This window comes from Sminthopsis crassicaudata, chromosome 2 (assembly GCF_048593235.1).
Source record: "Sminthopsis crassicaudata isolate SCR6 chromosome 2, ASM4859323v1, whole genome shotgun sequence".
Taxonomy (NCBI): Eukaryota; Metazoa; Chordata; class Mammalia; order Dasyuromorphia; family Dasyuridae; genus Sminthopsis; species Sminthopsis crassicaudata.
This window is the reverse complement of record NC_133618.1, coordinates 81,436,538-81,463,991: the sequence shown is the minus strand read 5'-3', so window position 1 is coordinate 81,463,991 and position 27,454 is coordinate 81,436,538. Positions and strand designations below refer to the sequence as shown.

Sequence of the window (27,454 nt, the reverse complement as noted above, 5' to 3'; positions counted from 1 at the left end):
TTGTCTCTAGCTCCCTTTTTATAAATATATAATAACAAAATATGATTAAGGAGACTTGAGGTGTTGTGCCATAGTTCTCTTTTAATGTCCTGATCCAGTTTCCCTAATTGTCCTATTCAGTTACTCTGCCTCAGGTTATAACCATTCCCTCTTAATGTTAGGATAAAGGTCTTATATCTTAGACCTTAGGTTATAGTCATTCCCTCTTAATGTTTGATGGGATAAAGGTCTTTATACATTTTAGACATCATTAGAATATCAGGAGCCTCTCCAGTACCTCCCTTTTAGGTGCCTGCCTCCATTATGTCATCCTCATCCTGGGTTCCTCCCCCCATTAGGTCAACCCATACAGGTACCTCCTCCATTATGTTATTGTTCTTGTTACCCTATAAAAGAATGCTGTATCTGATATTCAGGGCTGGATTCTTTAAGATGATAGTCTCCTCAGCCCTGGGACCAACCATGGATCCATTTGGTCCCAGCAAAACTCTCCATTCAATAAAGTCTGTATTGAATACTCTCTAATCTCTATCTTGCTCAGTTTCTCTGTCATTACAGAAGGGTTATGTAGTTTAACCAATATTTAAAGGGATCCAAATGATGATACTTTTGACAAGTGATCATTCAGAGTGCCAGAGAAAGAGGCCAATCCATCATCTCCCATAATAGCCTACCCCTGGATTAGTCAATTCTATAATCAATATTTTTTGAGAAAAAATGTATCTCAACAACTACCATCCATTGATCCTAAGTCTTCTCTCTTGAACCAAAAAAAGAACAAATTCAATTTCTTCTTTGTGTTAAAAAAAAGGCATCATGTCCTTTCTGAGTCTCCTGTTTTTTTGAGTAAACTGAAAACCAGTCCTTTATTGTCTCTGATTCATGTGTGCTCAAGGTACTTCATTCTACTAGTAGCCCTCCAACTGAAACTTGCTAGCTCAGCAATGTCCTTAAACCAAGATGTCCGGAACTAGATATAGTATCCCTCTCCCCCATTCCACGAATCTATATTCTCTTAATGAAATTCAAGATCTTACTAATTTTTTTGTTTGTTATATCACATTATCAGTTGATATTAAGGCTGCAGTCTGTTAAATCTTAAATATAAGAAATAACCTAAATCACTAATAAGAGAAATATAGATCAAAACTAAAGTTTTACCTCACTCTATAATTTAGCAAAAATAGCACAATAATAAGCAATCCTAGAGGGTTATAAAAACATAGGAACACTAAGAATTATTAATGGAGTTGTATGACTCTTTCCCCCACTCTTTTTTAAAATTGGAATATCATGTCTTTATCCAATGTTAGAGTAACTTTCACATTTTTCTGTAATCATTCATAAAATTAATTGGCTCAGCAATCACATATGCTACTTCTTTTAGTACCCAATAATATAGTCTTCCTAGGCTAGGTAGCTTCAATTAATTAAAGAAATTTTGAATTGTCTTGCCATCACTTTATTTATATTTGGCATAAAATCTGTCACTTTTTCTTGTATTTACTGTTTAAAGATCTTTGCCTTTTTCAGAAAAAAAAAAAAAATGAAAGAATTTAAGAATTGAGAGCCTCTATCTTTTCTCTGTGGGAAGTATAATTCTATCCAGTTCCAAGCAAAGATATTATCTCTTTTTTAACTTCCCTTTTTCTTCTCATATGGCAAAAAAAAATAATAATAATGACAAAAAAAAAACTTGTTATTCTCCTTAACTTTCATGAGTCTTGTCTCATTCTTTTATCCTTGTTCCTCATTTTAAAGTTTCTTCTGGTGCAGCAGATAGAACACCAACTCTGAAGTCAAGAGAGCTTTAGTTCAAATCTACCTTCAGACACTTAACTTACTAGCTGTGTGATCCTGGGAAAGTCAAATTACTTAACTCCAATTACTGGGCAAAAAAAAAAAAAAAAAAAAAAAAAAGTTCATGCCATATTCTTATTTCCTCCCAATTATAATTAATTCTTCTTGTATCTTAAGAATTTAATTTTCTGATGCCCTCCATCCTTTTGGGGCTAACTTCCATAAAATTTTAGTCTATGGGATCCTATCTATCTTTTCTTTCAGTGCTTTTCAATCTGTTTTCTCTAATCTAAGGAAAATGTTAGATGGTATCCAAATTGCCTCTTTTTATTTCTCATAAATACTGAAAGAAAATCACTTCTTTTCAGGGCTTTGATCATTTCCACCACAATAACAAGTTTCTTTAAAACTTTGTTTTATTTGTGGTTTAACAGAATTCAGCTAAGAGATACTTAATGAAATCATTTATCCATCTTGACTCAGAGAATTGAAAATTCAAAAACATTTTCTTTAGATTTAACTATGATGAAAAATTGATTCCTCTTACTGGAAAAGAAATTTCTTTACAACACAAAATTTTGTACTGAACCTTGTTGTCAAATATTGTGTCTTGTTATACTCATTCAGTTCTGTTCAAAGATCATTAGCTCACACAATTTAGATTATAAAATCACATTTTTTTTGTCTTACACATGAATGTATCTGACAAATATTGACAATGCTAATGTTAAGAATTACAGTACTCTTGAAAGAAAGCAAACAACTTTGATAAATGGAAAATGTCAAAAGCAATCAGAAAGAAAAGTTTTCCAGTTACCATACCAAGAATGGAAATCAGACACCAAAATACTAAAATAATTTTTTTCACAATATTTTTAGGATATGAATTTTAAAACTTGAACTTTTTGCTGAAAAGAGTAATTTAGGAAATTCCCATTCCAAATGCAACTTCGAAAGCCAAAATTCCTTTTTCCCAGAAAAGATTTTAAAACTATTCTTAAGCCAAGAAGAATATTTTTTTTTTTGCTCCACATTGAAAGAGGATATCCCTTACATACTAAATATTTTGGGAACATTTCTCAAATTGGAAAAAGCAAAACATAACAAAACAGGGAAATTCAAAAATAAACACTGATAGGGTGGAAAAAAGAAATGTTTACTAAATATTCTCCTAGTTTTCCCATTATATGAATTTATCTGGTAGTAAACAAGATGATTTCATGTTAGAAGCTAATGCATAAAAAACACTTCTTTGTAAAATGAAAAAAAGAAAATGTTCAGGATTAGTAAATTGGAAGCTAATAATCTCTCCTTTCCCTGAAAATTTCTAGCATTTAGTTAAAGTCTGTTTGTTGTAAGTGTACTATCTTTAAACTTGATTGCTTTCTTGGAGGGCAATGCTTTCTTATATATCTCCCAATGTACCTAAATAAAGGGTTTTAGACATATTATGAGTTCATTAATGTGAAGCAGCTCTTCTGGGGCAATGCCCCTTGTTTATGGCCTACCAGAAGAGCAATCCTAGTTCCTGTGGTATTCTGTGGTTCAACAATATTCAATATGTATAATGTAAGCCCCTATTTAAGCATTGCTATTACCACTTTACTTTTGAAATATTTGCCATTTACTGATATTACTATCCAGAAAACATATTTTCAAAACATATTTCCAAACAAACATTATTTAAGCAATTTAACAAGTAATAGGAGATGTCTTTTCAGCCCTAAATGAAAATATAAGATATACTTTCCCATAGGTTAATACACAATTAGTGAAGAAAAGGATATGAAAAGAAAATGCAAGAGACCAAAAAACATTCATGGAAGGCACAATTTAAGAAACCTCTGTAACCCATCACTTGCATGAAGACATAGTAGCTAGGGTATATTTGCCACTATATGGTTATACAGCATTAGTTTCCTCTGTTCTTTATCCTTTTCCTTTCATTTGGCTTGCAATCTCTTCTGAACACATTGTTTCTGTTGTAAGTATACTGTCTCTTCTGAACATTTCATCTCTTCTCTAGGCTGGGCATAAATATTATTACCACTGGACATTTCCACTGGGTATCATGATTGCTAGAATTTTTCTCTGCTACCATCTTCTGGGCTTCATCTCTTCAAAATTACCTACTACAACCAAAACCAATGCAACTATGATTAGAAGGAAAGTAGAAATATTGGAAGCAATTTTTACAGCCAGTATTTCAGATAAAGGTTTCATTTGTAAAATACAGAGAGAGCTGAAGCAAATTTATAAGAATACAAGCCATTCTTTAATTGATGAATGGTCAAAGAATATGAGCAGACAGTTATAAGATAAAAAAATTAAAGCTATCAATCATCATATAAAAAAATACTCTGTCACTATTGATTATAGAAATTCAAATTAAAACAAAGCTGAGGTATCTTCTCACAGCTATTAGATGGGCTAATATTATTTTTTAAAGGAAAATGATAAGATTGGGAAAATTGGCACACTGATGCATTGTTAGTGGAGTTGTGAATTGATCCAACCATTCTGGAGAGCAATTTGGGAGTATGCCCAAAGGGCTATAAAACTGTGTACCACTGCTAGTTCTATACCCAAATAGATCATTAAAAAGGGAAAAGATCCATATACAAAATATTTATAGAAGCTCTTTTTCTAGTGGTGAAGAATTGGACATTGAGGGAGTGTCCATAAACTGGGGGATGGCTTAACAAGTTATCTCATATGAATGTAATAAAATACTACTATTCTATAAGACATGATGAGCAGGAGGATTTCAGAAAAATCTGGACAGACTTACATGAACTGATGCTAAGTGAAATGAGCAGAACCAGGAGATCATTGTTTAGAGAAACAGAAACATTAGACTGTGATCAAGTCTGATAGATTTAGCTTTTCTCAGAAATGCAAGGATCCAAGATAATTCCAATGGACTCATGATAGAAAATGCTGACTATAATCTAAAGAAAGAACTATGGATTCAGAATGTAGATCAGAACATAATATTTTCAGTATTTTTGTGGGGTTTTTTTGTTGTTTTCTTTCTGATGGTTATTTGTTCTTGTTCTAATTCTACATGATTAATGAGGAAATATGTTTAACATTTTTGTACAAGTATAACCTATATCAGATTTTTTGATGTTTTGGGAAGGGAAGATGAAGAGAGGAAGGGAGAAAAATTTGAAGCCAGCTCAAAATATTGCAAAGAAATATTACTACATGTAATTAGGGAAAAAATACCATTATATATTTTTTAATTACCTTCTGTTCATCTCAGATTCCATCTACTAAAAGATATTAAGTAGATTCCATCTACTTAATAATGGAGATATCTCCTTTAAATTAGCCAAAGTCCTCATGGCTATCCCACCAAGATATAAGGATAAAAGCTAGAATACCAAAAAAGCTAAGATCTGTTCTTTTAACTATTAGTGACTACGACTGAATCAAAATCCATTTGTTCCATAAAACTGTAAAACATTGTATTAAAAATTGCTTGAAATTCACATTTAACCCTTATTATAGTCCTGTGTTCCTGGAATTAATTTCAAGGCACTTAGCCAAAGAAAGCAGTAGGAGTTATTATTATTAAACTAGACACGCCAGGAAAGATAGCTTTGTCTACATAAACAACCCAGTAAAATCCAGACTATTTGTAAGGAATACTTCATGGATATTTCAAAAAAATTTCCAACCTCTTTTTTAAATGTAGTGATAGTTCATATTAATTGTATCTCTTGATAATTAAATCCATTGTTTTTCTCTCTAATATGTTTCTTTCTATTTAATTGAGGGAAAGAAAGCCTTTCTATTCATAGTTGAGAAATGTTTCTTTCTAGTTTTATTTTTTTATATTTTTCACCATTCATTCAATTAGAGTTATTGGGATCTGAAAAACAGATTGAAAGCTGATTTTTTTTTTTGCCCTAAAATTATTCATCCATTCCTCTAAAACATATACTCACATGCACACATATGTATGTATACATATTATGGAGAGAGAAAGGAGGGGAGACAGAAGATAGACCAATGGACAGACAAAGAGGAAGAGGGGGAGTTCCATTTTTGTAAACATAGTCATAGCAAACACTAATCTTGTGTGTACACTGACATCTATTTTTTGGTATCTCTAATCTGTTTCACCAATCTACTAGAATTCACTATTCTTTTTCTACTATAGGAAAGTTTTCTTTCTTTTTTCTTTTTGATAATCATTGCTTTATACGATTGCATGAAATCTAATTTCTTTTTGCATAATTATTGATAACCTTTGCCTATTTGTATATTAAGATTTTGATTGATAGTTCATTAAACCCATAAGCTAATTTGTCAAATAATAGTATTTTGACTATATGTGGTCAAGCAAACAGAAAATATTCCTTGTCATTCTTATATTTTGACTGTTTTTTCTATATGCTTATCTCTAGAACATATCTTTTATTTGAATGCAACTGTTTACAAGAACAATTTTTAGAGTATATTCTATGCTGCTATGCTGAGATATGTTCTTGTTTAATATATGACTCTTTATGACTCTATTTGTAGTTTTCTTATCAAAGACAGTGGAGTTATTTGCCATTTTCTTTTTGAGTTCATTTTACACATGAGGAACTAAAGTCAAGAGAGTTAAGTGACTTATTCAGAGTCACATGGATAGTAAACATATGAAGCCAGATATGAATTTAGGAAGATCAGACCTCTGAATCAGGTTTGGTGCTCTATCCATTGTGCCAACTAACTGCCAGTATTGGTTTATAGAGTATATAGAATGTATCATATCTATTTGTTAGTTATATCTTAGTTTATTGAACCATGCACCAATTGAACATAGATGTTATTATGTCACTTTCAATTTTCTTTAATGGATTCTAGAAATTATTGACAAGAGATAAAAATTATATTTGTATATACTTGTAGTTGTTGCTTTTCTAATTTTTGCTGAACTGGATTTATTTCTACCCAAAAAACAAAAACAAAAACTCAACAACAACCAAAAAAAAAAATCCTAAATATATGTAATCATTAAATTTGTCTATTTGATTTGCTTTGACCTTTGCTATCCTTTGTTTGGTCATGTTCTCTTCCATTATCCATGCATCCAACTTCTCTTTTTAGGAGCTTATCTTTTTATGTGGCATAAGGTATCCACCAAAATCTAATTTCTGCCAGTTTGTTTTGTCAAATAATGAATCCTTATCCTAAAAACTTTTGGTTGATCAAGTACTAGACTACTATGTTCATTTACTTCTTTTGGTTGTATATGTAATCTATATCACTGATAATTTTTTAATCAGTTTCAAATCATTTTGATGATTAATGTTTTATATTAAAGTTTTAAATCTGGTAATACTAGGTTTCTTTCTTAAAAACTTTTATTGACATCTTGTTCGTTCAAATTAAGTAAATTAATTTAAGCAGTATTACCATTTTTATTGGGTTGGCTTGGCCTACTAGTAAACAATATTTCTTCATTTATTTTACTTTGTCGTTACTTCCATAAATTATATTTTTATTATTCCTGTGTGTCTGTTGGTAGGAAAACTCCAAATTATTTTATATATTCTATGGTTATTTTAAATGGAATTTCTCTCTCTATCTCTTCCTACTTATTTCTTTGGTGGTATACAAGAATGCAGATGTTTAATGTAACTTACTTTTAACTCTTACAATTTTGTCAAAATTACTAAGTACGTCAGTTAATTTTTATAGGTTCTCTGTTTTCCACATATACTGACAGAAAATTCAGTAAAAATCCATTTTGGAAATAATGAATAATTTCTTAGATGAATCATTGCAATTTTTTTACAGGATTTTATTTATAATTTTAATTGAAATTTATTAAAGCTATTGGTCTACAGTTCTTCTATTGGTTAGGTATTAGAATTATAGTTGACTCATAAAATGAATCTGACAAAGTACTTTCCTCCCCAGCTTTTGAAAATAATTTATGCTGTACTTCATACTAATTGTTTCTAAAAGTTTGATAGAATTATCCTGCAAATCCATCAGAGTAATGAGTTTTGCCCCTGTCTACCTTTGCAGGTAGTTCTATTTCCTTTTTTGAGAATAGGATTCTGATTATCTTTTGTTCAACATCTGTTAGTTTGAGGGTTTTGTCATTTTAAAGGTATTCCATCATTTATTTTGTGTTCTCCATTTTATTACTATAAAAACATATAATGGATTCAAACTATCCATTTTATTACTATAAAAGCATATAATGGATTCAAACTATTCTTTTTATTTCTTCTACTTTTGTCATTACTTCATCTTGTTAATTTGCTATTTTGTTGACTTGATTCTCTGCCATTTTTTTTTCTTAATCAGCTACAGATTTATGTTTCTTATTCTTTTCAAATAAATCCTGTTTTAAGATTTAGCTATCCAGAAAATATTCAGATGAAGACATTAAAACCACTTCTAGCAATAAGAAAAAAATGTTCTAAATCACTATTGATCAGAAAAATGCAAATTTAGACATACCTCTGAGGTTGACTTAGATGACAGGACAAGATAATGATGAATATTTGAGGGGATGTGGGAAAACTGGGACACTAATACATTGTTGGTAGAATTATGAACTGATCCACCCATTTGGAGAGCAATATGAAACTATACCCAAAGGGCTATCAAACTATGTATATCCTTTGATCCAGCAGTTTCTCTGCTGTGTTTGTATCCCAAAAAGATCTTAAAGGAAGAAAAGAGACCACATGTACACAAATGTTAGTGACAGCCCTTTTTGTAGGGTCAAGAAACTGGAAATTGAGTGGATGCTATTCATTTGGAGAATGGCTAAATAAGTTATGGTATATGAATGTTATGGAATATTACTATTCTATAAGAAATGTTCAGAAGGATGATTTCAGAGAGGCTTGGAGAGACTTACATGAATTGATGTTAAGTGAAGTGAGTAGAACCAGAAGAACATTGCACACAGCACCAGAAAGATTATACAATGACCAATTTTAATGGACATGGCTCTTTTCCACAGTTCCAATGATCATGCAATGGAGACAGACATCTGCATCTAATGAGAGGGCTATGGGGACTGAGTGTGAATCACAACACAATATTTTCACTTTTTTATTGTTGGCTTGCATTTTGTTTTCATTCTCATTTTTTCCCTTTTTGATCTCATTTTTCTTGTGCAGAATGATAATTGTGAAAATATGTACACAAGAATTTCACATGTTTAACATATTGAATTTGCCATCTAGGGGAGAGAATGAGGGGAAGGAAGGGAGGAAAAAAAATTGGAACAGAAAGTTTTTTCAAGGATGAATGTTGAAAGCTATTTATGCATGTGTTTTGAAAATAAAAGCTTTATTAAAATATATAGTTATTTCTAAAGGTTTTTTTTAAGAATTTCCAGTTTATTTTCTCCTCCTCTAATTTTAATACTATTTGTGTTTTATGTCTATTTTTGACATTAAATTTATAAATATATATTCAGTTTATTAAATCTTTCCCTGTTGATGTATGCTTGTAAGAATATATTAACAGCATCTTCAAGACTGGTTTAGCTCCATTCCAGAAATTTTGGTATGCTGTTTCTTGATTATAATTTTTTTACATAATTATTATTTTTGTGATTTGTTATTGGACTCTCTTATTATTTGGGATTTTATTCTTGTCTTCATTTAGGCCTATATCTTTTGTTTGCATTCTTCTAACTAATTACTATTTAAAAAATGTTATACTCTCTGAATGATATGCTTATTATTTTTATTTTCTTGGGGGAGGAAGAGATTATTTCAAACAATATAACCTATTCCCTAATAAATGGTCAGTTTTTTAAAAATTTTCATGTAGTGTTAAGAAATATGCATACCCTTTAATACTCACATTTAGAAAAAGCCATACATTTTTAGATCTAATTTCCTCAGCAATTTGATGAGTTTTCCCTTTTCTCTTTTATAACTTTAAAATCAAATTGCTAAGGAAACTGGGAAAAGGAAGAAATTAAAATATCTTTCCACTATTGTGTAGCAGTGTATATCTTCTTGTAGCTGCATTTTTTTTTTTTTTGAAGAATATAAGTTTAATTTTGGTAATGGATTGTTGTGTGTGGTTCCTTTCAGCACAATATATTTTCTTTGTTTATCCCTTTAACGTATTGAGTGTTTGGTTTTTCTTTGTCCAATAGCATTATTATAACTCCTGATATTTTTGAGATATCATATTTTTCCAGCCTCACATTTTCTGTTTACCTTTTTTTTTTTTTTAAATTATAGTGTGTGAGCAAAAGATTGTTGAAGTATATTTTCTTTCTGATCAATGAATGGATTACTTAATGCATTCATAGTTAGACTTATGGAATTAGCTTTATATTTCCTCTTATTTGTCCTATATACACTTGTGTGTGTGTGTGTGTGTATGTATGTGTGTGTGCAATCAGAATTTTTCCCTTTTCCTCTTCCAACACTTTAATATATCTCATTCTATTTTAAGTGATCCTATTGTCCACACTTCTAGCCTTCTCACTTTCAAGCTCCACTCTTCTGTTTATTATACCTTTCTCCATTTGGGTATTTTGCTCTAGTGGTTAGTTTATTTTGTTTTGCTTACTTATCTCATGTTATTTCATTCCTCCTCTCTTTTTTCCTATTCAAACATTACCCATATTCATCAACTCTCTTTTAATTTGCTTTAATCATTTGATTTTTTAAATTTACTTTTGTGCACATTTTTCTTAAAAAAGGATTTATTTTTCTCATTCACCCCAACATTTATTTTTCACTTTTTGACTGTTGTTTAATTCATAATCATCACATTTATTTAATTCTTGTTTATTCTCTATATTCCTCATAAAATTAAAACTTTGAGATATCTATTTTGCATTCTCTTAGTTTCTGTGTATCTTAGAAATATTGCTGCTTTATCATATCCCACTTACTTTTTGTGGAGTATTGATCATCACTCTTAGAAATATTAATTCCTACAAGTGACAAAAAAAAAAAAAGTATATTGCCTCAATGTAGGACTTTTTGTTTGTTTCTTATTGCACAGTTCATTCTTAACGGTGTTTTTCTCCTTAATTTTCCCCCATCTGTCTAAAAATGTCCTCCCAAGATCCATGTCTTATACTACTTTTCAGGTTATCCATTGTGCCCAGGTGTAAGAATTATCCTATTCCTCAGGAAGGATGAATTATCTAAGAACCAACTATCTGGAGCTTATACCCATTATATGATTCCCGTAGAATCTTTTCTTCCCATAGAAATATTCAACAGTGGTACTGATGCTTAATGGAAGTGCAGAGAGTTGTGGGAACCTCCTCTGGCTGACACAGGTCCAACATGAAAATAATTCATGAACCTGAAAAGTTTGAATGGCAAAGAGGAAGTTTATTCTGTTGGCACTGAGAAGACAGCTTTGCTAGGAAGACAGACTTCTTGGTAATAAGGTCCTGGCAGAGAAATCACAAGAGGTTATTATCACTAGGAAGAAGGTCTCGTCACAGTGGGCAAAAATCCTGGTAGGCTGCTGTACCAAGAGGAGAGGTCCTTTGGCAAAGCATAATTCCCACTTCAAACTTCTGCAAAGATACGAGTTTAAAATTGCCTTTTTTATAAGAGATCAGAGACTGGGATTTCTATTGAATGAGATTCCTTCAATGCTGTCACTCTCCTCAGGCCTAGATTTTCAGTTGAATAAAACCACTTAAGTTTGAGCTATGTAGGAGTAGTCTTGAACTCATTTTCAACTCAATAGGGGGTGGAGCTAGTCCCACCAAGAAAACTTATCTTGATTTCCTGAGATGGACCCCTCCCAGAGGAGAGTTTCTCAGAGTTCACCCCATCACTTCCCCACCCAAGTCCCAAGTCAGGGAGGACAGTTTCAGGGTTCCCCCCCATCAACACCTCATCACCACTGAAACAAGATTTTCCCTTTTATTTTTCCATTTTCCAATTCCTCCCCTAGCCTCTTTATCCAATTATCCTGTAGACTTCCTTTTTCCTGAGGCAATATAAATGTTATTTTCTCTTCTACAATGTAGAGGACCCCAGACAGTGGGGGAACCAATGGGTAAGGTATAAGACCCTTCAGCCCAGAGGGAGCCTGCTAATAATGTCTAGTTTGGCTCCCCATCTCCAGGAAAGGCCCTCAGCCTTTCTGAGAAGTCAGGGAGGATATGACCACCAGTGTTCTACTTAAAGAAAGGGATACTTAAAGTAAGAGGCATTTACATATCTATAGCAGGGTGCTTATAGTTAACACACTTTCTATAGCCTTTTTTGTTTGTTTGTTTCTAGTTCTGTTTTTTAAGCTTATTTCAAGTTTGTTATTTCCAAATTTAAATATATTTTCAGTTCTTCAATCTTCTCCTTTTCTATTTCATTGTGTTTTGTTTTTTACCTCTAGCATTTCTTTTCCTATTTGTCACCTCATTCCCTAGTTGTATTTTTATTTTTTCCTTTTCTCTATTTATCTAGTTATTCTCTTATTTAAAAATTTAATTAAAATCCTCCTTATCATACCCTTAAATATCTCTTATCTTTGTTTTCTTAGTTTTTTCTTTGTCCTTTCCTGCTCTTTTTTGCTAAACAGTATTTCTTTAACTTGTCCTTTTTATTAATTTACTTGTCTGTCTCTCTATTCTTAACTTTTATTTTTTGATCCATATTTCTTATGCTTACTTTTTCCTACTTTAGTCATAAAACCAAAGCTTTAAACAACCTAATTCAAACTCCCTCTTCTAAGTAATTTCTATGTTATTACCTTGTAAAATTTACCCCTCCCCATTTTTTGTTATAAGCAAATCTTGGAAATGTTATTTCCTGAGGGAGATAGAAATGTCCTCCTAGCTTTTTCTATAATCATTTTTAAAATTAATTTGCCATGAAATCTTTTGTGAGCTCATGCCCTCTTTACCTTTCAGGAGCTGATTATCCCTAGCAGCTCTGATTATCCTTCTTAATAGGTGGAATGATGTCATTGAAGATACAACATTCTCCCAGGAGTGCTAATCTTTGTAAGTATCAATTATCTATAGATTATACCAAAAGCAAAGTTCCCATATTCCATTAGAGAATATGTCTCTCCTTCCATAGAAGTGCTCTGAGGTTGGACTTGCTCACACTATTGAATTAATATTTTGATTTTTTTCTTGTTCCTTGTTTAGATCGATCCCTTTTCTACCTAATTTACTCTCTTTGGAGCCTAAACCTTATCATAATAATGCTTCTCTTAAAAAAAAAAAAAAAAAAAAAAAAAGATGCAACCGTGTTTCTCTTTCTAGCATCTTCATCTTTCTCCTCTCCTCTAAACAATCTCTAGAGATTGAATATCACTTGTTCTATCTTTGATAAATATATTTGTTTACCTTCCTTTTCTTCTTATCTAGGATTTTTGCAACTTAATCTCTTCATCATTTTTGTGGCAATGCTTCAAATATATCTCAAAAGTGAAATATTCATCTTTTTTTTTTTTTTGGTGATTATGCTCAGATTTGTAAGAATAATTAAAAATTTCATTCTGTTTTCTTTTACTTTTTGGAATATTTATTTTCTTTCTTTAGCTTCTGGTGGGTACAAAATAATCCTATTTTGTGAAACTATTTTCCTTTATATTTGAAGACCTATCTCTTGGTTACTTATAAAATGTGTTTTTATCTTATTGGAATTATTAAATTTAACTTTATATGACAGAGTTTATAGGATAATGTTTTTAAATGTTTTTCACTAGATGATTAGTGAATTATTTTGATTGACATTAATTTCTATGTATTTAAATATGCACAACACATGTGTATATATTATATATGTGTGTATACAATCATTATTTTTAATTTTTCATACCGTTAACTCTGTTAAAAATTTAGTTTAAGATCGTCCCTATTTTTCTAGTCTCATGAAATCTCTTAAATTGAAAAGCATTCAGTTATATCCTGTCAAAGAAGTGCTGCTTTACATTGTTTTGTTTTGTTTTTTTCTTTTCCACTTTAGCATTTTCTAACTTCCAAGGTCCCATTCTTATAGGTACATCTGTTCTTTCCATGTTTTTCCCTCAAACAAGGGCCTCTTAAAGACAAAAGCTTTGCTCTCTCTTTTATGCCAGTCCTCTAGCTGTACATCTGCACATTCTGAAAGAACACACATTACACATTTTTCTTTATTTATTCATTTTGTCTAATGAGGAGTTCTTTTTGAAAGAGCCTCACTCCTAAAAATATCATTTCATGAAATGGGAAGTATGGTTTTGGTAAGAATCATTCTTTATATTGTCATGAATTAAGGTTCTACATTTTATCCTTTCCATTACCATTTAAACTTCCCCAAACTACTAAATATATGAACATTTCAAAATTCAGACTTTTGGATTTATGTGGCACCTTCTTTAATGCTGGATAATGGATAATCTGACTTTTATCTTCTGGAATAAAATTCTTGGGTACATGGCTTGCTTTCCTAAGGTCTCTCCAAATGCCCATTGTGGAAAAACAAAATTTATTTTGGGGTTTATGCTGTTCCTAGACTCTCAATAAAGGAACATGCTTAGATATCTTCCCATTACTCTCCTTTTGTGGTATAGACACACTTATTCTCCCCTCACATTCCATTCTCCCTTCCAGTCTCTTTAGCCTGCATTTCCAGAATCTTTCAAGACACAAGAAATCAGTACACCAAAATTGTGCATCTCCCACTTTTTTTCCATTGTTGAAATCCTCTCTCCTCACTTGAATTATGTCTTCAATATTATTCCATGAAAAAATTATTGATTCACTTAAGAAAGAAGTTTGATTTTAGTTAGTAAAATATTAATCCAATTATTCTTCCTTCACTTCATATTCCCTTAGCTCCCTTTAAAGCTTTATCTTCATAGGTAAATTTTCCCTTGATGTTTCCTCTTTAGCCTTCAATCAATGTTTTGTTCTTTTAAAATTAGCTTTCTCTTTTCCTAGGAGCGTGAGGTAATTGATTCTATTTATGTACTTCCTTAGCTGTCTTATATTTATTTTGTTAGATGTATTTTGAAGTTGGTTGAATAGTATCTATCTATTTTTATGCAATTAAACAAATGACTACCTTTGTTTAAAGGTGAATATTTTTTTCCCTCATTATTGGACTTAATTGGGTATGTTTTTGGGAAGAAGGATATTCTATCTAATCTTACATATTTTATAATTCAATCTATCCGGTTTTTTTGTTTGTTTGTTTGTTTCTCATAGAAAGATATTTGCCCTGTACTTAATTAATTAATTGAATTTCATTGATGAGTACAAATTTTTTTTTGACTACTAGAAATCTCCTTTTTTTGGGTACTGAAATGCTAGAATTTAACCACTATATTTCTAGATGTTTTAAGCTTACTATTCTGTTTTGAGTATCTAAATAATCAAGAATTCACATATTTAAATACTTATGGACAATTTCTTGAATTGTTTCATGTTACATTTTCAGAAGTTTTAATATATCACATTTTTCTAGAAGACATGATCTTCACATTACTTTCATTTATCTTGTTTATGAAATAAATTAGTTTGCCATTATAACTATTATTATTTGATGCTTATTTCCTTTTATTGAAGTACATGCAAAATGGAATTTTTCTATATTACTTATTCATTTTCCCCTAGATGAGTCTAACTCATTCTTAGATGCAATTTCAATATTTTAAAATATGCTTTTATACATATTTTTTTATCCATGCTAAGATATGTCAGGTTTCTGAACTGTTTTATTCCTGCTTCTTCTAATTCTGTGACACATTTGCTTCTTTCCAGATCCATAGATCTGGACAGTTTCAGCATCTTTGAATTGGGAGAGATAGGGATTTACCTGTAGTCTTCTGTATAGTGGCTCTGAAATAAGTGGACCATAGTTGAATTTCATTTGTCCCGGATATTGAATTTCCATCCCTTCTTAATGAAATTTTCCTTCTAGAGCACTAGGTATTCCAGAATTTTCATCAAAGGATTCAGTGTCTCCACCTGCCATTCAGTGTGTGAGGTAAAGATAGAATTACTATTGTGAGGAGACAAGATATAGAGACTGCCTAATCCTCAGCTTTCAATACTATCTTGTCAGGTTGTTTGTATTAGGGATATAAGTAACCAGAGAAGTGGTCAGATGAGTGGCAACTTTAGACAGTTGAACTATGCATTATTCTTTCAATAGATTTTATATATTATGTGTTGATTTTGTCTAATTTTTCATCTTCTTGATAAAAAAAATTAATTATCATTAATTTTGTCTAAAATAAGTTAGTGACACTCCCAAATGCTAAAGATTCTTCATAGCAAAGGGTTCAAGTTTTATATGCACTTCATAAAGTTGGAATTCCAGAGGGGGAAATCAATTCTGATTGGTTAAAAAGTAATGAGAATGAACATTACAATTAGAAGTGGACTCATTCCAGTGATGCCTTGAGGACAAAAAGGCTATGTCTCCATCCTACCACTTGGACAATATAGACAAAGGATCTAACTCCAACCCTACTTGTTTGAGTGGAACACAATGACAGGAATTCATCTTAGATAAGACTTCTAGATGGAATACTTTTTTTTTTTTTTTTTTTTTTTTTTTTTTACAGAGGTCAGTAATGTCTTTCAAAGGCCGGATTCTAAACAAGGAGATAGGACAGAAAAAAATGTCTCAAACTTCCCCACATAATTAGCTATTATTAATGATTTATTTTAATTTATCTTAATTGCCATAGAATTATAACCTCCCCAATTCCCCTATGGCTTTCAAGGTAGCCTCAATATTACACAAACTTTTTTGACTATTATATCATACTTTTGACTCATGACTCACTTAAATCCATTACTTAATATCCATTACTTACTTTTCTCTAATTCTGCATTACTTCTCCCATTATCCAAAATGTCTCTTCCATCATTGTCCTAAAACAAAGATAGAAAAAAAAAAGTTCTTTAGAAAGATCCTAGTGGTCCCTCAGATCCATCTTGTCCCCTGAGTACCTTTACTCTTTTAGAAGTTACCTAACTAGAAACTTTTTTGTTAAACTTACCAAGGTTATTATTATTATGTAGGAAATTTTTACTATTAAAATTGTAGTTTTCTTTTAGTCTCTGGCACCACTTTATCCAGGTTCATAATCCCCATTCAAAGGGTTAGCATAAAGAGAACCTCCCAGGAACTGCATACAGTGCTTCACTCAAACCAGATTAGTTGCCTCCTTCAAAAGCATCTATTCAGGTCTGCCAGAAATTCACCCTCTGTTCTACCTCTTTCATGTCTCTGATGAGTAAATTCTCTGCTCTTCACATAAGCTTTTATTTTTAGTCATATCACTCTTCCAAGGAACCACTGAGTTGTACTTAGGAGCAAAAATCTGTACATATCTAAAGCCTTTGTGCTATAACAAAGTGAACCAAAGACAGATTGATATATTTACACACACTTTCTTACACCCACAACAAATAATATATGGCAAAAGAGCTGAAGTATCAGAGGATACTTAATTAAAATCCTATACCTTTCAATTGTTCACATTCTTCTCCTCTGTTTCTCTACACTCCAGTCAATCCTATATTCTGTCTCTTACACTTGTCCAACATTTTACTGTCTTTGTGACTTTATTAAGCCATTTTTAATTCTTGGATTAATCTCCCAAATTTATCTCTTCTGAAACTCTATCGTTTGAAACCCACCTTTCAAAGTCCAAGCCAAATGTTAGCTCTTCCAGGAAGACTTCCACAATTCAGTTTTATAGCATTTTTCCCTTTTCCCACCTCACATAACATTTTTTAACCTGTCTTATATTTTTATTATTCTAGTCTAATGTTTTTTTTTAAATCAGAATTACAATTTCATAAGTATAGAGAGCTCTAAAGAGAGAATTCTTTCTAATAATTCATGTATATAAATGCTGTGATTTAGTCTTAGAGAATGAAACCCAGTTATGTACAGAAGAATTCTAGGAAAGAACAGAAGAGCAATACAAAGATGACAAAAAAGATGTTGCTATTAATAAAGATAATAGGAGAACAAATACATACAGATAGGATCTCAGTTTGCAGCCTTTTTAGCCCTAGTCCCATTCAAGGGCAAAATATAACGGCATATCTTCTGGCCATGCAGCAGCTTTCATATTCTGGAACTGAAAATAGCTCCTGGGGGTGTAGGAGAACAGGGAAAGGTATCATGCAGAAAATGCATTTGAGTAGAGTCTAGAAGACAGCCAAGTTTTGTAAGAGTCCAAGGTGATGATGGAGAACATCCCAGGAATGTGAAACAGCTAATGCTAATGCTTGGAGATAGGATTTTGGAAACTACATGGGAGGCAAAGAACTAGAAACTGTATGGATGCCCATCAGTTGGGGAATGGCTAAACAAGTTATGCACTACTTTACTCTAATAAACAATGAGCTTGAGAGTGCATTAGGTAATAAAAATTTTTACATAAATATATATGTGTATGTGTCTATATCTGTATGTGTGTGTGTGTGTGTAAATATTTGGCCCAATAGTAATTATCTCTAGGATGGGGAGAAAGAATTTAAAAAAAAAAAAAAAAGACAAGAAATTTACATAACTTTATTACATATTTAAAATAAATAACAATTGTATATAAATGAGTTGTTTCATATGCTATCATCTTATTTATTATACCATATTCTTGAAAAGTTTGTTTTATTCCAAAAATTAAAAATAAAAAATAAATATTTAATATGTATTGCATATGTTTTATATATATATATAAATGTTAATATACTTGTCTTTATATTACCTACAATTCCTCTATATCCTTCTGCCTAACTCATTTCCAAAGAAACCTCAGTTTAGTAGAGAATTTTAAAAGAGAAAGAAAAATATCTTGACAAAACCCTTCCTATTCTTGACGTTACTTTCTCCTTAAGTTGAAATATAGCTAGAATGAAATTCTAGGAGGAAAAAAAAAAAAAGATGACAAATAGTTCATCTCTGCAAATGATTCCAAATCCCAGTTCCTCATGAAAACTAAGCCAAGAAAATATATCTTGGAATTAGCTTTTAGCAGCTGTACACATAGACATCCAATCCAAACTGACATCTAATTTTTTATCAAAGAGAGAAAATAAAAACATCTTAGTGAGTGTCCTTATCCCTTGGCTATTGTTTCATTGGCAAGAGCAAAAAGGTTGAAGAAAGGAATTCTGCTATATTTCCCTGTTGGAACATTCAGATCTCATGTTTACAATGCTCCTGTAAGACTCAATTTTTGCCTTGCATATTTAAAGTGAATGTTCAAGTGTTAAGAGGCTGCTGCACCAGCCTAAGAGGAGTCCCTTCGGGAGAGGTATCCTACAAAATGTATGTTGTGTTTAAACCCATGCATCTGTTTCCTAGGGATGGGGGGGTGGGAATTAAAACCTCCTATCACCGGATCACAGCACTGTTAGAAATATTTAGTTTCATTTAGGAGAACAAGTATAAGGAGAAATAAGAACTGGTATATAATCTGAGCTAGTGTTGGCAAAACTGCTTTTCACAGAGGTGATGGGAGGATGACAGATAATTGTTTTAAAAGCAACTGTCTGGCTCACAGAATCTATTGAAGAAAATATGGCAGGAAAGGAAATAGGCTGTTAATATGATAAAAGTGATAACTTGGGGAAAAAAAAGGGAGGGAAAAAGCATGCCATCATTTGAAAATATCTGTCACTCAAAAAAAAGGGGATTGTAAAATATTTATAGAGATTTTTCTAGATCTCTCAGATGGAATGTTAGTTCCTTTTTTTTTTTTTTCTGGCATCCTGCTTGTGGATGGATTGTATTTTTATATTGGTATACAAAATGACCAACATTGCAAATTTTATAAGGTACCTCAAATTAATAATGGAACTTCTTTTAAACACAGCTGTTAAGAGATAAAGTTAATGATATTCACACACATGTATTGTACCTAGACTATATTGTAACACATGTAAAATGTATGGGATTGCCTGTCATCGGGGGGGAGGGAATAGAGGGAGGGGGGGATAATTTGGAAAAATGAATACAAGGAATAATATTATAAAAATATATATATAATAATAAAAAAAAGAATAAAAAAATTAAAAAAAAAAAAAGAGATAAAGTTAACAAGTTTTGAGGAATATGCCCACACACACATTTATCAAATCCTTATATGAGCTATAGCAGTCAATCAAATAATTTTCATTTCTTAAACACCTGTTAAGATCCAGAGCTAAGCACTGATGATACAAAGAAAGGCAAAACAAACTATCAAACAAGAAACAGAGCTCAGAGCAAACATGAAATAAAGCCTAACATGAAATAGGGGATTAGATTTGAAGCCTAGAAGGCCCAGCTTTATCCTAACAGAGACCTCTTCTAGTCCTATTTAGTCACTAAAATTTGAAGGGGATCACTTATTTCATAGTTCTCCTAAGGTTCAAATAGGAAGAGAATAAGCATTTATGTAACACCTACTATATGCTGGGAACTGAATTAAATGCTTAATATGAATCATTTGATCCTCATTTCAACCCTGTGAAGTAGATGCTATTTTTAGCCCCATTTTGCTTCCCTGTTTACATAACCCCCATATATAGTTGAAGAAATTGAGGCAAAAGAGAGTCCATGGTCACACAACTAGTAATTGTCTGAGAACCTAGAATTGACCTCTTATCTTCTGACTCCACATACAGCTAGGTCTCTATCCATTGTACTACCTAGCTGCCTCAGCTATCAGCTGACAACTGATTATTCCAAATAAAACAAAGTATATAAAAACCAACTTAGTGTCTTCCTTTAAGAGACTACTCAAGCATAATCTTCTGCATGAAATATCTTCTGATCCACCCAATTTAAAGTGCCCTCCCTCCTAAGCTACTTTGGATTTAATTAATATGTACATCTGTATATTTATTCCCTTTACATTTCTTTTGTATATATTTATATATGTACTAATTACCTTAACAGTAGCATAGAAGTTCCTCACAAGTAAGGATCATTTCATTATTTGTATTCCTGGCACTTAGCACAATGCTTGACATATATTGGATATTCAAATATGTATTGATTGTCTGATTGTTTAAAAGTTTTGCAACCTTTAAAACTTTACAAAATTCCAGAGATAATGTCTTTTTAAAATCTATTATATTTTGTTAAGTCATTCCCCTGTTTATGCCTGGTTCTTTGCCACAATGAAAAAAAAAAAAAAAAGCCTAAATAAATGTATACACTGTATTCTATCCACTGTAGCATCTAGCAGCTCAAATAGATAAATTTTTAAAAAGGGTATATTAAGAAAGACACTGTCTGCATCCAGAGAAAGAGCTAATATATATGGAATAAATTTATACATATATTTATGTATACATTGTGTTTGCCTCATATATATATGTATATATATATATATATATAGGCAAAGATGTTCATATATAGAGATTATAAATACACACACACACACACACACACACACACCTATTTGTCTTATTGTAACTGTCTCTAGAGTTGAGAGGAAGAAGGAAGAGGAAAAAGAAAAAAAGAAATTTGCATGATAACTATTGTATTCTTAAAATAAATAACAAGTCATATATAATAGATTTGCAGTTTAATGTGCAATCATCTTTGTTATTATGTTATTTCCATACTTTGTTATGGAAATGATTCTTTTATTCCATAATTGAAAGACACAATATATTTTACTAACAGAAAAATAAGAATATAATTAGAAATCTAAGAAATGGGTCCTACCTTCAAGAAGCTTACAATTTTGCTAATGGGGAGTCCAGAAGCTCAATGATCCAGTACTAAGTCTGAGTAAATATTATATGATACCCCTTTGTTTAACTTATCACTTAAGCAAAGATAGGTGCAAGGAGATAATTGTACTTCAACAACAACTAAGCAGTATAACCATAACTGGCTCCTATGTCATAAGGTTATTGACCTTTGTTAATATAGTTAAAAACTACATGGAATTTCTACCCTGATTAAATCACCAGAGTCAGAACACAGTGAATGTAAATCTATTTTCATAACAGTATCTCTTTAAAGTCAGATGATTAGCCTGTTTCTAGGTCTGTCAAAATGTAATCAGCAACTAATAATAGGAAAAGAAAAAAAAAAAAAAAACAACAGAAAAGAATGACAAGAGCAGTAGATAAGTAGTCATTTTTAAACTAAATATCAAATATGCAGAGCTTTAACTTGTAATTTTATTACTAAAATCATCTTCAGATTCCTAGTGGCAGTTAAACCCTAAGTCTTATTTTGGATAAGGACTATCAGGGTATAGACTCAGGGACCCTGGACCATCTAAGCACTCAATGAGAAAGGTGCTCCTGGAGGAATAAGGTAGGATGTGGAGCTCATTCAAAGGAGAAACAGCGGTAGATATGGGTATAGATATGTTTTGCATATCATTTTATACATAAAATATGTATGTATGCATATATACAAATGTATATTTTTATAGGATATGTTACCTCTGACAAAGATATATGTATATGTGTCTATTATGTTTTTCATTCAGTAAATTTTGATGGCATAGAAAAATACTTCAATTTCCCTGGCTTAGAAACAGCCTTGTAAATATACTGTTATTTCAGTGTTCATTTTTTTGGTTGGGTTGTAGGCAAAATTTGCCTTGGTGAGAAAGTCTATAAGAAATAGTTACTTCATCTATGAGATAAGCTGCAGAGTACTGGAATTTCTTATCAACTAAATGAAATATGACATTATAATCATCTCCTTCTTTGCCATATCCTATGAGATGTACTAAATATAGTAATGCACTAGGTGAGCTAGCTCTTCCTTTTCACTAGTCATTTAGCAAGACTGAAGTTTAGTATTTATTTATTGACCAATGTGACTCTGGAAGAGAAAGCAAGACTGATGACTTTGAACAGCTCTCCCTCACTTAAATCTACCTCACTTGCACATCATGACATCACCTTTCTGATAGGATGTTCCTCTTTGAGGAACAACAACATAAAATAAGCCATTTTTCTTATGTTGAGAGTAGGGAAAAGCAATATTTGTTATGAAAAATTGATTTGAAATATTTATTTTTCTTTATTCTGGATCTTAAAGAAGATTGAGATTTGGGGAGGACAGTGTCATGCAGCAAAAAAGATCATTAGCTCTGGAATCTTCAAATCCCATATTTTTATCTATGTGACTTTGGGCAGGCAATTTAAGCTTCCTAAACCTCAGCTTTCTTCTCTGTCAAATAAGGGGGTTGAACTAAATGGTTATAGTGATCCTCATCCACCTTTATGTCTATAACTATGACTTTATAGTATGCTTGCTATAAATAGAAATAGGAATATCTGTGTTCTTTCAATGTCCTAGTATTTGAATTATTCATTTTTGATGTGTGTTTCTTCAGGATATTCTACCCTATAGCTACTATCTACCATCTACTTGAGAAAGGAACTTTCTAAAAAAGGTTTTAGTTCATGGATTTGTAATTATCCCTGTTTAATTTTTTGGTAAGCTTTTGAAAAGCCTGTCACCTTATCCATGAAAATTTGGCCCTGCTTTACCATCAGATGTTCAACTTTCATTAGAGTCAGACTAAGCTAAACTAAAAAAAAAAAAAAAAAAAATCTCTTAAAGGTCAGGGCTCTTAATTAAATGAAAAACCACAGGCAGAAACATTAGCAAGGGGAAGTGGAGAAGAAATGACTGTAAACCAAGTGCTCTTTCTAAGAGATGTCGCAAAGTCCAGATGATTCCATGCAAAAATGTCACAGCCCCATCTCATTCACTCCCAAACTGAAAGAAAATGGAAGGATTTCCTTTAGTGAGTTTTCACAAAGTAGATATTATTTTCTTATTGAGATGGCCTTGATTATGACCATAACAAAGATTTGAATTCCATTTCAGTACATGAGATCCATTTCCTTACTTCAGGCTTCTATCTCTTCTTGTATATAGCATTTCTCTTCCCTCCCCCAGGTTGTCTTCCTTTATTTGCTTTTTATATACATGTACATATATGTGCATGTTGTCTAATTACACATGCACATATCATCTCATCAAAAATTAAGCCCTATTAGGAAGAGATTGTCTTAAATCTGTAACCCCAAACCCTAGAACTATGGGAGTAATCACTCAGCTTTGGATCCATGTGAAAATGAAAGAAAAGTCCAGTGCTGTAAAGGTCAATATTGTGTAGGAACTTGAAATGTAAGATCTATAAACCAAAGTAAGCTGAATAAGGTCAAGTAAGAGATGGAAAAATTAAACATCAACATCTTAGATATCAATGGACTTAAATTGATTGAAATGGGTGAATTTAATTCAGATGATTACTATATATAGTGCTGTGATTAAGAATCCCTTAGAAGAAATTGAGTAGCCTTCATAATGAATAAAAAAAAATGAGAAAAGGACTACTGGGATATAATCTCAAAAAGGCCAAGTGATATCTGTTTAAATCCTATGCAAGTCATTTAGTATAAAAGTAATAAAAGTCTATGCTCCAATCTTTGATGTCAAAGAGGCTTAAGGTGATCAATGCTATGAAGACCTACAGCACATTCAAGAAATAATGCCCCCCAAAAGTCACATTCATCATAGGGGATTTGGAGCACTAAAGTATGAAATAAAAAACAAAAATAATTGAAATAATAGGGAATTTTGACCTTACACTGAAAAATAAAGCAGAGAAGAAACTAAAAGAGTTTTGTTAAGATCTGTAGTGAGCTGTCGTCTCCAGAAGCTGCTGGATCGCTCTCTGGGAAGAGATCTGCTGTGTCTACTCAAATCTCTCAGACAGATTCTTCTTCCTGTAGTGAACCGTTGTCTCCAGGCAGTTGCTGTTAACTCTTGTCCTTAGAAGTGATTTCCCTTCCTCCAGAGAGCCCCGTCAAGCCTGATGCAATTCAGAGTCTTCTTCTTTCTCTGAGAGCTCTCTTTTATTCTCCCAGAGAATGGGCGTGGGATAATGCAAGGGCTTCTGGGAAGAACCACCCCAGCCAATGAGCTTGCCCCCTCTATCAAGTCAACCTGAGTTCTCACCTTGTAATTGTCCAGAAAACCTGAATTCTCACCTTGTCACCATCCAGACAACCTCAGTTCTCACCTAGTAATCCCAACATCTCCCCCTTTCTTTTGATTTAGAACATAGGACAGTCATGACCTTGAAACATAAATCCATCAATATGGGAAGTATTACAGATAATTACATAAATTACATAAGCACATAGTAACATAGTAATATAACACATGCTAGAAGTATATAACATAATCATAATCATAAATTGAAAATTTATAAATGTCCATAAGTCCATTGTCCATTATTCTCATCTTGTGTGAGGAAGTCCAATGATTCCTGCTGGTTTTTAAGTTCTTTAACAGTCTTATTATTATCCATGCTCTTTCAGTGTCAGATGTTTCTTAGATCTTCTCCTTTATTTTGAGGTCTTTCTCTTTTTCTGTCTCTCTCTGGTGGACAAGGCGAATATGACTCGTTGGCACCCATCTGATTCCTTCTTCTGCTGAAGAAATACAAGCAAACCCTCTCCCCCAGGCAGTTAACCTATCTGGTCCCTTCCATTCACCACTTTCTGGATCTCTCCACATCACCTGGCGATTATCTAAGGACAGTGGAGATGCTCTCACTGGACACTGCCCTTCTGGTGGGTTATAAAACCTGTCTGCTGGAGCCAGTGCATCTTTGTCAAAAATTAGAAAATTAATGGTATAGAGAACTAAATTTAGAAGTTCTCTAGGGTTACCTGTGGCTCCCCCTTTCTTTTGTTTTTGGAGGAGTGTCTTAATATCTCTGTTTCTTCTCTCTACTATTGCCTGCCCTTGAGGATTAAAGGGTATGCCCGTGGTATGTAAAATCTTATACTGTGCACAAAAGTGTGTAAAATGTTTGGACGTATATGCAGGTCCATTGTCTGTTTTTATTGCTTGTGGCACACCCATAATTGCAAAAGCTTGTATAAGGAATTCAGTGACCACTCGGGCTGTCTCTTTTGCTGCTGGCATTGCAAATGTGAATCCTGAAAAGGTGTCTACCACAACATGAATAAAAGATAGACGACCAAAAGATTTATAATGGGTCACATCCATTTGCCAGATTTCATTGGGTCTCAAACCACAAGGATTCTTCCCTGGAGGGAGTGTAGGAGCGTGGAAAGGAAGACAAGCTGTACAGCTTTTTACTATGCTCCTAGCTTCCTCTCTTGTGATTCCAAATTGTAAACGTAAAGCTCGAGCAGCCTGATGATATTTAGAATGAGATTCTTGTGCTTCCTGAAATAAAGGACTACTAGCTAACATGGTTAGAAGGCTATCTGCCTTTGAATTTCCATCAAAAATGGGACCTGGAAGTCCACTATGTGAGTGGACATGCAAGATATAAATCTTGCCTGGATGTTTTCTCACTTGCTCTTGAAGTTCCTTAAAGAGCTGATAAATATTGGAGGCTGCAAATTTTATTTGGGCTGTGGCAATTCTTTGTACTACACCTACTGAATAGGCTGAATCAGTAATTATATTTACGTCTCCTGGGTAATAAGTGAGAGCTAGCATGATAGCAAATAATTCATTCTGTTGAGTGGATTGAAAAGGAGTCCTGATTACTCTCTTTATGGTTAAATCATGAGAGTATATGGCACAAATATTTTCTTTGGAGGCATCTGTAAAGATTGTTGGTCCTTTAAGAGGAACCTTAGAAACCTTTTCTTCAAAAATCCATCGCCAATTATGTAGTAGCCGGGTAATCTTTAATGGAGATCCATGTGCAAAATTTGGAGCGGTGGCTAATAAAATTTGCCATTCTGGGATGGTCTCACAGCATACATTAATCTGTGCGTTAGTATAGAATGTGTATATTTTTTCAGGACTTATCCCAGATAATTGTGTTACTCTCTTAATAGCCTTTAATAAAATCCTAGCCACAAGCACTGGGTAAGGTGTAAGGCTTTGTTCTGGTTGTGCTGGGAGGTTCACCCACTCAATCACTCTGTCTCCTTGGTGAAGGACTGCTGTGGGTGCCTCTTTTGTAGCAAAAACTGATATTTCCAAGGGTTTTTGAGTGACTCTTTCAACCACATTGGATAAAGCCAGTTCAACTTCTCTCAAAGCCTTTTGTGCTTCTTTTGTAAGCTGGCGTGGTGAATTTAAAGCACTGTCTCCCCTTAAAATATCATATAGTGGTTGCAATTGACAGGTAGTCAAGCCTAGCACGGGACGCATCCATTGGATATCTCCTATCAATTTCTGGAAGTCATTTAAGGTGTTTAGCTTCTCTGTTCTTAAGGAGAGTTTTTGTACTGTAAGCACCTTAGGATATACTTCATATCCTAAATATTGAAAAGGAGCATGTCTTTGAATTTTTTCTGTAGCCCTTGTAACTATCCAGACAACCTCAGTTCTCACCTAGTAATCCCAACAAAGATCAATATCTTGCTGGTCATATTAAACATTCTTTTTCAATAACCCAGAAGGTGACTAAATATTGACAACACTAGATGGTCAATATCAAAAGCTGATTTTATTATATACTTTATAGCCAAATGTGGAGAAATTTTAGAGTCTGTAAGAAGACCTTGTGCAGACTGTGGCTCAGATCATTAGCTTCCTATATCAAAATTCAAACTAAAATTGAAAAAAGGAGGGAAAACTATTAGACTGTATAGCCATGACCTTGAAAATGCCTAGAACATTCATCCCCATAATATCTTAATATTTATTGAATCAACAATAAAAATGGAGTAGATATGGACAATAAAATGTGG

The 27,454-nt window shown here is 32.5% G+C and overlaps 1 long non-coding RNA gene across 1 annotated transcript in view; it reads right to left on the bottom strand.

The window, feature by feature from the left end:
• Positions 1-21,652, bottom strand: part of LOC141553226 (uncharacterized) — a 46,835-nt gene extending 25,183 nt beyond the window's left edge. Inside the window, exons 1-3 of the long non-coding RNA XR_012485329.1 lie at positions 21,447-21,652; positions 16,585-16,642; positions 15,576-15,727 (exon numbers count right to left, since the gene is read on the bottom strand). This is a non-coding gene — a long non-coding RNA (uncharacterized LOC141553226). The remainder of the gene's footprint in view (positions 1-15,575; positions 15,728-16,584; positions 16,643-21,446) is intronic.
• Positions 21,653-27,454: the final 5,802 nt, after the last annotated feature.